This window comes from Saimiri boliviensis, chromosome 11 (genome assembly GCF_048565385.1).
Source record: "Saimiri boliviensis isolate mSaiBol1 chromosome 11, mSaiBol1.pri, whole genome shotgun sequence".
NCBI classification, from domain to species: Eukaryota; Metazoa; Chordata; class Mammalia; order Primates; family Cebidae; genus Saimiri; species Saimiri boliviensis.
The window spans coordinates 91,859-104,289 of NC_133459.1; the positions used below are offsets into that span (position 1 = coordinate 91,859).

Genomic DNA, 12,431 nt, shown 5'->3' on the forward strand with positions numbered 1-12,431 from the left:
ACGTCACTTCACACAGCCGTGAGGAGGACGTCGCTTCACACAGCCGGGAGGAGGACGTCACTTCACACAGCCGTGAGGAGGACGTCGCTTCACACAGCCGTGAGGAGGGCGTCACTTCACACAGCCGTGAGGAGGACGTCGCTTCACACAGCCAGGAGGAGGACGTCACTTCACACAGCCAGGAGGACGTCACTTCACACAGCCGTGAGGAGGACGTCACTTCACACAGCCATAAGAACAACGTTGCTTCAGCAGCCAGGAGGAGGACGTCAACGTGCAGCCTCGACTTCCTGCAGGGCACTCGCCAGCTCCCATGGCTGCTGGGCGTGGGTGGGGCCTCATCACCCCCTGACTAAAGCCCCACCCCCATCACACCCCTCACCGGAGCAGCCCCGACTCTCAGGCTGTTAGTCGTCACCATCAAGCACACCAGGTATTGTAAGATGGTTTCTCTAAGCCAGGCACAGAAAGACAGACGCGGCCCTCTCTCACTTACTGCTCAGATTTAAACATTGGAACAATTGAATCCATGGCTGTGGGGACTGGAAGGACGGCTGCCAGAGGCTGGGCAGGGCAGCGGGGCAGGGGAGGCGGGCTGGTTGCAGGTGAGTAAGACCTAGTGTTTGATAGCACAACGGGGGCTGTAGTCAAGAATAACTCGACTGCACATTTTAAAACAACACAGGGAGTGTAGATGGGTTGTTTGTGACTCAGTGGGTGAGTGCTTGAGGGGTTACGGACACCCCGTTCTCCATGACATGCTCATTTCACATGGCACACCTGTATGCAAACATCGCACACACGCCATAAATATATGCACCGATGGACCCGCAGCATTTAAAAACGTCATTTACCAAAGGTAAAAGCGGAGGACCCTTGGCTTCACGCAGCTTCTCTTCTGTGCCTTTTTTTTTTTTTTTTTTTTTTTTTGAGATGCACTTTCCTCACTGGCATTGTGGACACCAGATGTCTGCTCAGGACAAGATTCTGCCATTTTTCTCCACTCCTGGCTTCAGGCGAGGCTCTCAAAACACGTTTTCTGGTGTTTCGGTGACATGCTGACATTTTTCCAGAGGTCTTTGAACTATTGTGAGAAATCAATGCATGACATACAAGTTAACACAACTTTGGGGAGGGAGAGACAGCATATAATGCTTTAAAATTTTTCATGATTTAGGCCAGGCACAGTGGCTCAAGCCTCTAATCCCAGCAGTTTGGGAGGCCGAGGCGGGTGGATCACAAGGTCAAGAGATCGAGACCACCCTGGTCAACATGGTGAAACCCCGTCTCTACTGAAAATACAAAAAATTAGCTGGGCGTGGTGGCGCGTACCTGTAATCCCAGCTACTCAGGAGGCTGAGGCAGGAGAATTGCCTGAACCAGGGAGGCGGAGGTTGCGGTGAGCCGAGATCGCGCCATTGCACTCCAGCCTGGGTAACAAGAGCGAAACTCCGTCTCAAAAAAAAAAAAAAAAAAAAAAAAAAATCATGATTTTATATATTTTCTTTTTCAAAGATGTTTTTTAGTTGAGATATTTGACTCAAGCATTGTTAAAAATGCAACAAAATCATAAGAGTTTGGTAGTTCAAAAAATAATATAGACATAAAATTCTATTGCCTCTACACTTGAACAGTTTTAATTTTTTTATTTGGTAAATCTGGTTACAGAAGCCAAGTGATTTTTCAGGCGCACACAGTTTTCAGCACTTGGCAGGAGCTAGAAATGAACATTCCTAGAATTTTACATTGTGCAGACCTTCAGGACATGTGTGCCTGCGTCTATGAATGTATGTATACACATGTGCAGACGTGTTTTTTTGTGTGTATGAATATGGATCGTGTGTGTGTTATTCATGGATTGCCTTTGCTAAATACCAGATCACATAGTGATTCCAAAGGAGTTTTGAGCTCATGTTTATTCTCTTATTTTTTTTAGCACAGCAGTAGGACAATGTCCTTTTAAAATTGCTGTGTGAGACAGATGTCACACGGATGACTGTAACATGTAGCATGTGTGACGTGTGTGATTCAATAGAAAGAAAACCAGATGAGAATAAAAGTAGAATAAAACTGGCACAAATGACCCCACATCACACCTGAAACACACTCTGTGGCCCCACTGACGGCTTCAGGTGCTCGGCATTCGGGGAGACCTGGAAGGTCCCAGCTGTGAACATCTCTATGGCCCTGTGACTTGGTTCCCCACATTGCTCAGACACCCACGCCTCCTGCTACTTTACCTTAAGCCTTGACTTATTTTTAAGCTGTTAAAGTTAAACCCATGATCAGTGAGTGCCACTCTGTGGGAGTCATGTATGAGGTGGGAATTTCCACAGGCAGCTGAGAGAAGAGGAAGGAGTGAATGTTCCCTGAATCCTGGTGTCTGATGCCTCCATCAGGCAAAAGGGTTGAAACTGAGAGGAGAAGAATGAGCTCATTTGTGGCAGAAATGATCATTGCCTGACCACGACACAGACCTTCTGGAGCAGTGCTGGGTCCTGGAGGTGTTTATTAAATGCCATTTATGTGACAAGCACAAAGCTAAGGGCTATCCAGTCTGTGGAGAATAAATCTTCCTGCCTTGCAGGCTGACAAAGTCAAATCATTAGTGGCCATTCATGCAAGGAAGGTGAAGCTGTCTCATCAAACGTACATAAATCCTGTGGCTTCTCCCAGGCAACCTCGGAGGTGGGTCCTAGTGGGAAACAGTGACAGATGTGGGACGATTCCCAGGGGTTCTGCGAGGAAGTGGTGGCTGAGAGCTGGAAGGAGGTGGGAGAGGGAGCTGGTTCACTCGCAGCTCCTGGGTGGCCGCAGGTGTCCAGGTGGGAGTGTGCCAGGGAACACAGGTGCCACCCACTGGCAGCTGCTGCTCTAGAGATGGCCATGGACGCCTCTGGGAACCCAGAGTGACCCACAGGTTTTACCACCTGGCTTCACAGATGGGATCTAGGATTTGGGAGTTAAACCACTTGGTGTGGCCCCATGACTGCCAGGTGGGAGAGCTGGATTCAAATCCCAGAGGGAGGTCACCTCCAACATCCGCCACCATAGCCCTGACTCGCTGCCTCTCCACCCTAGAGATGGTGAGAGGGAAGAACCTCAGAGAGGAAGGCGAGTGAGTGTGGCCTTTCAGCCTGGGGTCTGAGGCCTCCTTCCTCCCCTGTGATGTGATCCTCAAGGCCTGCAAGTGCCCAGATGGCCTGAGCTCACGGCACCCTATGGAAAAGGCTTTGCCCAGATGTAGAAATCAGGTAGACGACACTGGGATTCTTTTTTTTTTTTTTTTTTTGAGATGGAGTTTCACTCTTGTTACCCAGGCTGGAGTGCAATGGCGCGATCTCGGCTCACCGCAACCTCCGCCTCCTGGGTTCAGGCAATTCTCCTGCCTCAGCCTCCTGAGTAGCTGGGATTACAGGCGCGTGCCACCATGCCCAGCTAATTTTTTGTATCTTTAGTAGAGACGGGGTTTCACCGTGTTGACCAGGATGGTCTCGATCTCTCGACCTCGTGATCCACCCGCCTCGGCCTCCCAAAGTGCTGGGATTACAGGCGTGAGCCACCGTGCCCGGCCGACACTGGGATTCTAACAGTCGATGTCGTAAATCAACCTTTAACCTCCAGAAATGCTGTAAGGCCCATTTGAAAGGGGAAGGAAAAGGCAGAAGTTCATGGTGGGGACACGGAGCGCTGCTGGGCACAGCCTGGCCACTGTCACCAGCCTCAGATGGCCACTGTGGCACTGGGACCTGTGCTCCTTGAAGGACGGATGCGTTGGCTGAACCTCTGGAGACCGACAACCGGGACCCCTGCCAGGCGTCATCACAGCCTGGAGGCGCCTGGGCGATGCCTCCCAGCTCTTCCCCTTTCTCTCTGGAGTTTTGTTCTCCTCGGTTGTTGACTCAGCAAAGATGAATCCAGCGTTTTAGAGAATAAAAATCAACAGGGTTCGTCCCATCAGCTGACTAGGCAGAGAGGGCACGAAGGAGGGAGACTGTGCGGAAAAGTGAGAGGGGCACAGATGCCCAGGGCGCTGAGTTTGCAGAAAGTGAATTCAGCCTGCAGGGCTGAGACTGCTCAGATGCAGCAAAACTTGGAACAGCACGGTTGAGTTTTCTTCCCAGGCAGGACGGACCCGAGATGCCCTTCCCCACTGAATGGCAGCCAGCGGTCTGCACCCTGGCTGAAGGGACGTCTGTCCTTGCCCTCCATGTGCAGTTAGACACACACAGACGTGTGACCCTGTGTGAGGAGGAGAGAGGCTCAGAGCCCACAGGAGGGAGAGCTCAGCGGGAATCGATGGAGAGGAAGACTTGGCTCCCCGTGGCCCAGAACTGGCTGACCATGTGCTGGCCACTTTCCACCTGTACTGGGGGACACAGGCAGGTAGTGTCTGCCCCACACCTGCCCAGTGAGGTCTGACTACCGAGCGTGCCCCAGGCTTACCTGCCCACTCTGAGGGGCTACAGCAGTGATGTACCTGCCCACTGTGAGCTGCTGGAGCCCTGCTGTGGCTCCCTCAGCCTCCAGACTGAAGCTTCCTCGTGTCATGTCAGCAGCAGGCTGGGCGCACGGTCCATCAGGATGAAGAGCATTGCCCTGGAGGTACCTGGGCAGAGTGGAGGTCACATGGTCTGTCAGGATGAAGAGCATTGCCCTGGATGCACCTGGGCAGAGTGGAGGTCACATGGTCTGTCAGGATGAAGAGCATTGCCCTGGAGGTACCTGGGCAGAGTGGAGGTCACATGGTCTGTCAGGATGAAGAGCATTGCCCTGGATGCACCTGGGCAGAGTGGAGGTCACACAGTCTGTCAGGATGAAGAGCATTGCCCTGGAGGTACCTGGGCAGAGTGGAGGTCACACGCCTGTGGAAGGCCCGGCCTCCCTGCAGACGCACATGTGCCTTTGTGGAGCTTGTGAGGGTCACCGGGGAGGTATCTGCTCCTAGACACAGCCACTGAGCCTCCACTATGCAGTGAGGACAGCTCAGATGAAGGGCTCAAACATGGCCTCAGGGGTGTGGCCTCCCACCAAGCCAGGCATGCCAGGAAAGGGCTTCAGCCTGCTATCGGGGCCTGGGCTGGTGACACAGGAACCCTGGACCTGCCTGTGGGCCCAGAGCAGCGATCCTGAAGCACCATGGTCAGAGCGTTGCTGTGCTGGCAGCTTGGCTGCTGGCCACTCCCTGGCCGAGATGGCCTTCCTCCCTCAGGCCTTGCTCACTCCAGACAGATTAATTCCTGACTCTGGCCTCAACCTCCCCTGTTCGGAGCATTGACTTTGGAAAACATAGAATTGTAAACTCACTCTGCCCCTTCGAGGTATAAATCTTCCAGTGGCTTGCCAGTTCCACAGCCCAGGGAATGTCCTTTTCCAGGCCTGGGAGCTGCCTTGGAAAATAAGGCATCAAGAACGAAAGGGTCCAGCCCTGCCAGGCCATGAGGGAGGGCAGGAACCTGACTCCACCATAGAGTTAGGGGGCTGGCCCCTTGCTGAGGCCTCCAAGGCTCTCCCTTCTTGGCAGCCCCTGAGGCCCCTCAGCCCTCCTGCCATGTGCTGCAGAGGAGCTGGTACTCCCCCGTAGCGCAGCAGTCTTGAATAAAGCCTCTCTTGCTTGTTTAGAACCATCTGATGCAATATTTGGCACCCCACTTACTTGTTCTCATAAGAGACCTTGCATCAGGTGGTCGTCCCCAGCCTGTGGGTGGAGATGGGGTCCTGAAGCCCACCTGCATCAGTCACCAGGGTGTACACAGAGAGTTTCAGGATCACCATAGAACAATCCACTCAACACTCAGAAATAAAGGAAACATGAAAACAGCCACTCCTACAAAATTAAAAAATAATGGTACACGGAATGTCACCTAAAGGAAGAGTGTGATAAATATAAATGAGAATATCGAGTGCACACACATGCACGTGTCCGCCCTGCCAGGTAGAGATGACAAATCACATCAGAACTTTTTCTAGGGCTGGAACAGTGAAAGCAAGGGACACAGAGAATGGGGATGGAGGGGAAGGATGAAAAAACTCACCTGGGGTAGCAGGTCACCTTGGCGGGGGCAGCAGCCTGCTGTGTGGGGCAGCCAGGGCAGTGACCCCTCCAGGTATCTAGGCAGAGAGTCACACAGGGGCTGAGAACCCGCAAGATGAGAGGGTGGGTTCTAGGCTGAGCTCTAGGAGTGACTTGGGGATTAAGAGAACATCCACATCACAATTCCCACCCCTGAGGTCCCCCAGCCCCTACCATGCTGCATTCCGGGATCATTCAAGGTCCCAGCTGCTGTGGCCAATCCAACTGCTGCAGAAACCTGTGTCCCATTTAAACCCTGATATGGTTTGGCTCTGTCCCCACCCAAATCTCATCTTGAATTGTACTTCCCACAATTCCCACGTGTTGTGGGAGGGACCTGGTGGGAGGTAATTCAATCATGTGGGCAGGTCTTTCCTGTGCTGTTGTGCTCAAACTCTCTTCTCTTGCCTGCCGCCATGTGAGATGTGCTATGATTGTGAGGCCCCCCAGCCATGTGGATCTGTGAGTCCAGTAAACCTCTTTCTTTTTAAATTGCCCAGTCTCAGGTGTGTCTTTATCAGCAGCACAAAAGTGGAGTGATACAAACTCATTCTGTCGAGGACCAGTTGTGGCTGGTCAAGCACCGGGGAAACCTGGTTTCACTGCCACAGAATCACTGGGGTTTCCAATTTCAATTACGGCCTAGAAGATGTTCAAGTGATTATCCTGCTTCAGCCTCCCAAGTAGCTAGGATTACAGGCACCTGCCACCATGCCCAGCTAATTTTTGTATTTTTAGTAGAGATGGGGTTTCACCATGTTGGCTAGACTGGTCTCAAAATCCTGACCTCAGGTGATCCGCTGCCTCTGCCTCCTAAAGTGCTGGGATTTTGAGCACACACAGGTTGTGAGCCATGATGCCTGGCCTCAGTTTTCTAGTATGTAAAATAATATTAGTAAAACTCATAGGAATGGTGCAAGGAAAAACAATACATGTAATTCATAGAAGACTTACTGGCACATAGTTCATTTTATACTAATTCAAATAAAGGTGGCTTCCATATTTTACCGTGAACTATTTTCAGGATAATGCTGTCCTACAGCTTCCTGGAGTTGGATATGAAGAAAAGAGACATTCTGCCAGGTTTCCTTTTCTCTTATTTTATCAAAAATTGATGTGTATAAGTCATATATGGTATCTCCTCCTTCCATTAAGAAAAAATTCCTCATGGCTTGCAAGTATTCTACCAACCTGAATGGAGAGGACATGAGTGACACAAAGATCTCTCACATTCTTAAGGCAAGATTCGGGATCAATAACAGGTTTTATACGCTATTGTTTTTAGTGAAACAAGTTTACAGTCTACCTTTACTAAAACTAGAAATATTAACACCTCTTAAGACTTGTTTCAAGGATAAAAACAGCATAGGTTTTCCTTTCATCCTCAGAAGGTGATCTTCTATAACATTATAGAAAATTGGGCAGTCACAGAAATGTAACCAAAAAAAAAATCCAAATCCCATGATTCATGGTGGATTTCCACCATTAATATTTAATATTTGGAATGTTTCTTTCCTGTCTTCTCTTATATGCATTAAGAAAACCTAGTTCCTACTATATTATATATCCTACTTTTTAACTGCCATAATTTTTATGAACTTTACAAAGTTCACACATGGGTGTATATATGCCATATTTATGGATATGCCGTATTTCTGGGTATGCCATAGTTTAAAGAACTAGTCATCTATCACTAAGTAATTCTGTGTTTATCATTCTGGTAGCAAATTTTGTAACATTTTTCTACAAGCTTTTCCCATATTTCCTTTGGGAAAGATCCTCAGAAATAACCAATTAATTTTCACAACATAGTTAAGAAAATATTGATGGTCAATTGATTTCTCTTAAAAAATTGTTGACTGCATATCCATTTCCTACTCTAATAAAAATGGAATTGAAATGTAGGTTTTAAAATAATCTCAACTGCTCTTCAAGTACAATAATCTATTTACTACTTCCAAAATCAAATTACTCTTTCACCTGTAATCTTTTTTTAGAGTTTGCATGAGATTTCCACAGCAATCCAGATACTGCTTATCAATATGAGGATAGAGGCAGGACCTCAGCGTTAATTCAAAGGTCTGGCATGTCACAGATTCTGATGATCCATCCACACATACATCATCACCAGCAAACTTCTCATGAAAGTCGCTCTGTTCCAAATACATCCTTCAAGATAAAAATGTGAGTCTTCTTTTCATGAGTGGCTGTCAACAAAATTCTCTTAAAACCCCAAATTCCCATTTTTACCTTTAGTGTGAAGTGACGTCCTCCTCACGGCTGTGTGAAGTGACGTCCTCCTCACGGCTGTGTGAAGTGACGTCCTCCTCACGGCTGTGTGAAGCGACGTCCTCCTCACGGCTGTGTGAAGCGACGTCCTCCTCACGGCTGTGTGAAGCGACGTCCTCCTCACGGCTGTGTGAAGCGACGTCCTCCTCCCGGCTGTGTGAAGTGACGTCCTCCTCCCGGCTGTGTGAAGCGACGTCCTCCTCACGGCTGTGTGAAGTGACGTCCTCCTCACGGCTGTGTGAAGTGACGTCCTCCTCACGGCTGTGTGAAGCGACGTCCTCCTCACGGCTGTGTGAAGTGACGTCCTCCTCACGGCTGTGTGAAGCGACGTCCTCCTCACGGCTGTGTGAAGTGACGTCCTCCTCACGGCTGTGTGAAGCGACGTCCTCCTCCTGGCTGTGTGAAGCGACGTCCTCCTCACGGCTGTGTGAAGCGACGTCCTCCTCACGGCTGTGTGAAGCGACGTCCTCCTCACGGCTGTGTGAAGCGACGTCCTCCTCACGGCTGTGTGAAGCGACGTCCTCCTCACGGCTGTGTGAAGCGACGTCCTCCTCACGGCTGTGTGAAGCGACGTCCTCCTCACGGCTGTGTGAAGCGACGTCCTCCTCACGGCTGTGTGAAGCGACGTCCTCCTCACGGCTGTGTGAAGCGACGTCCTCCTCACGGCTGTGTGAAGTGACGTCCTCCTCACGGCTGTGTGAAGTGACGTCCTCCTCCTGGCTGTGTGAAGCGACGCCCTCCTCACGGCTGTGTGAAGTGACGTCCTCCTCACGGCTGTGTGAAGTGACGTCCTCCTCACGGCTGTGTGAAGTGACGTCCTCCTCACGGCTGTGTGAAGTGACGTCCTCCTCACGGCTGTGTGAAGTGACGTCCTCCTCCCGGCTGTGTGAAGTGACGTCCTCCTCCCGGCTGTGTGAAGTGACGTCCTCCTCCCGGCTGTGTGAAGTGACGTCCTCCTCACGGCTGTGTGAAGTGACGTCCTCCTCACGGCTGTGTGAAGTGACGTCCTCCTCCCGGCTGTGTGAAGTGACGTCCTCCTCACGGCTGTGTGAAGTGACGTCCTCCTCACGGCTGTGTGAAGTGACGTCCTCCTCCCGGCTGTGTGAAGTGACGTCCTCCTCCCGGCTGTGTGAAGTGACGTCCTCCTCACAGCTGTGTGAAGTGACGTCCTCCTCACGGCTGTGTGAAGCGACGCCCTCCTCACGGCTGTGTGAAGCGACGTCCTCCTCCTGGCTGTGTGAAGTGACGTCCTCCTCACGGCTGTGTGAAGTGACGTCCTCCTCACGGCTGTGTGAAGTGACGTCCTCCTCCTGGCTGTGTGAAGCGACGTCCTCCTCACGGCTGTGTGAAGTGACGTCCTCCTCCCGGCTGTGTGAAGCGACGTCCTCCTCACGGCTGTGTGAAGTGACGTCCTCCTCCCGGCTGTGTGAAGCGACGTCCTCCTCACGGCTGTGTGAAGTGACGTCCTCCTCACGGCTGTGTGAAGCGACGCCCTCCTCACGGCTGTGTGAAGCGACGTCCTCCTCCTGGCTGTGTGAAGTGACGTCCTCCTCACGGCTGTGTGAAGTGACGTCCTCCTCCTGGCTGTGTGAAGTGACGTCCTCCTCCCGGCTGTGTGAAGTGACGTCCTCCTCACGGCTGTGTGAAGTGACGTCCTCCTCCCGGCTGTGTGAAGTGACGTCCTCCTCCCGGCTGTGTGAAGTGACGTCCTCCTCCCGGCTGTGTGAAGTGACGTCCTCCTCACGGCTGTGTGAAGTGACGTCCTCCTCACGGCTGTGTGAAGTGACGTCCTCCTCCCGGCTGTGTGAAGTGACGTCCTCCTCACGGCTGTGTGAAGTGACGTCCTCCTCACGGCTGTGTGAAGTGACGTCCTCCTCCCGGCTGTGTGAAGTGACGTCCTCCTCCCGGCTGTGTGAAGTGACGTCCTCCTCACAGCTGTGTGAAGTGACGTCCTCCTCACGGCTGTGTGAAGCGACGCCCTCCTCACGGCTGTGTGAAGCGACGTCCTCCTCCTGGCTGTGTGAAGTGACGTCCTCCTCACGGCTGTGTGAAGTGACGTCCTCCTCACGGCTGTGTGAAGTGACGTCCTCCTCCTGGCTGTGTGAAGCGACGTCCTCCTCACGGCTGTGTGAAGTGACGTCCTCCTCCCGGCTGTGTGAAGCGACGTCCTCCTCACGGCTGTGTGAAGTGACGTCCTCCTCACGGCTGTGTGAAGCGACGTCCTCCTCACGGCTGTGTGAAGTGACGTCCTCCTCACGGCTGTGTGAAGCGACGCCCTCCTCACGGCTGTGTGAAGCGACGTCCTCCTCCTGGCTGTGTGAAGTGACGTCCTCCTCACGGCTGTGTGAAGTGACGTCCTCCTCACGGCTGTGTGAAGTGACGTCCTCCTCCTGGCTGTGTGAAGCGACGTCCTCCTCACGGCTGTGTGAAGTGACGTCCTCCTCACGGCTGTGTGAAGCGACGTCCTCCTCACGGCTGTGTGAAGTGACGTCCTCCTCACGGCTGTGTGAAGCGACGCCCTCCTCACGGCTGTGTGAAGCGACGTCCTCCTCCTGGCTGTGTGAAGTGACGTCCTCCTCACGGCTGTGTGAAGTGACGTCCTCCTCACGGCTGTGTGAAGTGACGTCCTCCTCCCGGCTGTGTGAAGTGACGTCCTCCTCACGGCTGTGTGAAGTGACGTCCCCCTCACGGCTGTGTGAAGTGACGTCCTCCTCACGGCTGTGTGAAGTGACGTCCTCCTCACGGCTGTGTGAAGTGACGTCCTCCTCACGGCTGTGTGAACTGACGTCCCCCTCACGGCTGTGTGAAGTGACGTCCTCCTCCCGGCTGTGTGAAGCGACGTCCTCACGGCTGTGTGAAGTGACGTCCTCCTTCCGGCTGCTGAAGTGACATCCTCACAACTGCGTGAATGGGTGTGTGGCAGAGACGTGTGGGTTCCCGCTGTGACTGATGAGAAAAATAACAGTGATCACAATTTCCCAGCTACAAAATGGGGGGGGCAGCAGAGTGAGGACCCAGTGTGGAGGAGAAACAGACACACCTGAACACGCACAGTGGGACGGGCAGCCCACACTCACCCCCGCATCCTCACATCCTCCACTGGAACACAAGGATTTTGCATGTATCATGTCAGTGTGCGTGAGTGTGAATGAGCAGGCGTGATGTGTGCAAGAGCCCATGCGTGTGTGTGCAGCGAGCATGGCTGTGTGTGAATTGGCATGAGAGTGTGGGTGTGTGTCTGTGTCCCGCTGAGAGGACTGAGGGGAATGAGTGGATGCCACCCTCTGCGTGGCTTTCCACGCCTGACCTCTGAGCTGGTCCTGTCCCACTGTGAGGGGAGGGGATACCGCTTCCCTGTGGCTTTCCACGCCCAACCTCTGAACTGGCACCATGCCGCCTCCCACTTGCAGGCTACGTGGGCCACACCTACCATCTGCCCTGTGAGGAACAGGTGTTTCTCACAAGTAGGGGCTGCCCTCCTGCCAGATCTGCTCACACCCGCCCATCTCAGGACGGCTCTGCTCACACCCGCCCATCTCAGGATGGCTCTGCTCACACCCGCCCATCTCAGGGACTGCAGGCTGGGTTAAAGTAAGAAAATGGACCCAGGATAGCAGGAGCCTGGCTGGCTGTGTTGATGGACTGTGGCCTTGAAATGAGCCCTTCAACATTTGTTCATGGGCTTGATCCATGCCAGGCAAAATGAAAACCACATGAGAAAGGCTCTGTGGATTCCAAGGGCATCAGCTGGATCCAGGAATCCGGTTTGGCTGTGGTGGCCGCTTGTGTCTGGTCCACAGTGGCTCTGCTCAGGCCCAGATCTGGGCCTCTCCTGCCCACTCTTCCCTTCACCCACCACGGCTTGGCTCTCTGCTGAGCTCTGACCCTGCCCTCTGTGGTAATGTGGACATGTCCAGCTCTGTGGAAACCACCACTCTCGGGGTGTGGCCTCTGCCATGCAAATGGCCCGACTGGCCTTAAAATGTCCTTGGAGTGGAGCCGTTCCCAGGGGCTGCCGGCCACGACCTCAGACACCACAGGCCACACCTGACACACTCATGGCTGCCCC

General features: G+C 52.9%; 1 long non-coding RNA gene across 3 annotated transcripts; it reads right to left on the minus strand.

Annotated features, from left to right (window-relative positions):
- Window positions 1-213: 213 nt before the first annotated feature.
- On the minus strand, window positions 214-8,678 carry LOC141580194 (uncharacterized). Of its 3 annotated transcripts, none has more exons than XR_012512279.1 (3): window positions 8,054-8,678; window positions 4,447-7,264; window positions 214-1,084 (listed from the first exon to the last, which is right to left on the minus strand). It is a non-coding gene; the product is annotated as an uncharacterized LOC141580194 (long non-coding RNA). The 3 variants fall into 3 exon arrangements; XR_012512280.1 differs by lacking the exon at window positions 214-1,084 and having other exon boundaries at window positions 3,357-5,827; window positions 6,036-7,264; XR_012512281.1 differs by lacking the exon at window positions 214-1,084 and adding an exon at window positions 3,357-4,242 and having other exon boundaries at window positions 4,481-7,264.
- Window positions 8,679-12,431: the final 3,753 nt, after the last annotated feature.